Source organism: Sinocyclocheilus anshuiensis, unplaced genomic scaffold (assembly GCF_001515605.1).
Source record: "Sinocyclocheilus anshuiensis isolate Anshui unplaced genomic scaffold, SAMN03320099.WGS_v1.1 scaffold43, whole genome shotgun sequence".
Taxonomy (NCBI): Eukaryota; Metazoa; Chordata; class Actinopteri; order Cypriniformes; family Cyprinidae; genus Sinocyclocheilus; species Sinocyclocheilus anshuiensis.
Window position 1 is genome coordinate 1,224,445 of NW_015549580.1, and position 2,150 is coordinate 1,226,594.

Sequence of the window (2,150 nt, forward strand, 5' to 3'; positions counted from 1 at the left end):
AACTGCTTCCGTTTACAACAGTGAGCGCAAGCTAGATTAAAGTGATTATTACATTTTCAATATGGATATTTTTCTTACAAAAACGCATCGATGTTTATGTTTATTTGACAAAAAAGTAGTGAATACACTCTATTCGTCAAGGATAACACAATAAAGTTTAAAACAAAACTTATTTCCATTGTGGTCCTTGATGTAAAGCACAAACTTCACTCCCGGTAACAGGTATACTGGCATTGTATTATAAATACAAAAATGACAATACAATACAATACAAATTCATCAACAAAACAACCTACTTAAGAATCCAACTTTTAGCTTTTAAACTAAAACTAACCATATTCAAGATACCTTTAATGTCCAGAGGTAACTTATTCCACAGAAGTGCCCCAGAATATCTAAAAGACCTATAACCATACATAGTTTTAAAATGGCATAATGTAATATCCATAAGACTTTGCCTAGTTTTATAACAATGTTGCTCATTTACCCTAGAAAAAAAATACATTAAAATATGAAGGAGCTCTATTATTGATAATCGTATGTACCATTTTTTATTTAATATGTTCTAGTCTGCTTTCTATAGGTAACCAATCAAGACACTTAAAATGGGAAACCTCCACATGTGTAAAACGACTAAACCCTGAAACTAACCTTATCAATTTATTCTGAGATTTTTGTAACTTATCCAACCAACCACAAGACAAATCAGACATCCAAGAAATACATGCATATTCAAAATGACATGACACTAAACATGATGCAAGTAATTTTATACTCTGTTTATCAAGAAAAGTAACATGTCTGGCAAGAAATTTAGTCCTAGCATTAACCTTACCCAGAACTTTCATAGCCATACTTACACCACTTAAATCATTGTCAAGGACACATCCAAGATAATTAACAGAAGTTCTATTTGATATTAAACAATCCCCCACCTTAACAGGCATCTTGGAAACCTTATTCAAATTCTTTTTAGACCCAAATAATATGGATTCCGTTTTACCTAAATGCAACATCAGTTTGTTTTCAGAGAGCCACCACGAGACAAACAGACATCCAAGAAATACATGCATATTCGAAATGACATGACACTCAACATGATGCAAGTAATTTTATACTCTGTTTATCAAGAAAACTAACATGTCTGGCAAGAAATTTAGTCCTAGCATTAACCTTACCCAGAACTTTCATAGCCATACTTACACCATTTAAATCATTGTCAAGAACACATCCAAGATAATTAACAGAAGTTCTATTTGATATTAAACACAACAAATGTGTTCCTGTGGCTGCTAGAGCATTGTGTTAGCAGCGCAAAAGGTCGTGGGTTCAATTCCCAGGGAACACACATACTGGTAAAAAAAGTATAGCCTGAATGCACTGTAAGCGTCTGCTAAATGCATAAATAAAATAAAATGAATTCATCTAGAACCCCATCAATTTCTACTCTCTGAACTCTCCCAGTTAAATAGGAATTCAAACAGGCTATCACTTTACTTGAAAAACCCATGTCACTTAACTTGTCTAAAACTATTGAATGATTTACAGTGTCAAACGCTTTCTGGAGGTCTAAAAGTACCATACCACACATTTTACCTTCATCAATCTGCCTCCTTATAAAATCTGTTAAATAAAGTAAAGAAGAATCAGTCGAATAAGATTTCCTAAAACCTGACTGAAAATCATAAATTAAACTACTCTTACTTAAATACTCATACATCTGTTTATACACAATTCTTTCTAAAATTTTTGAGGCCACATTCAGAATGGAGATTGGACGATAGTTTCCAGGATCGTATCTGTTACCTTGTTTGAATAACGGAATAATTTTAGCTAACTTCATATCAGATGGAAATATACCATTTTCCAAGGAAAGATTAACAATAAATGTAATAGTTGGAGCTATAATATCTGCAGCATCTCTTAAAATTCTAGCTGGAATATCGTCCAGCCCAGTTGACTTAGACACTTGAAGCTCTTCTAGCATTTTAGTAATTTGACTTACATTAACTTTAGCAAAATAAAAATTATTTGGCAACACCCCTTATTTTAAATAAAATATCTTAACAAAATCAATCTCATAATTTCCTTTGGACAGAGGAAGCTTATCAACTAGACTATTAGCAATTAATGAAAAGAATGAATTAAAT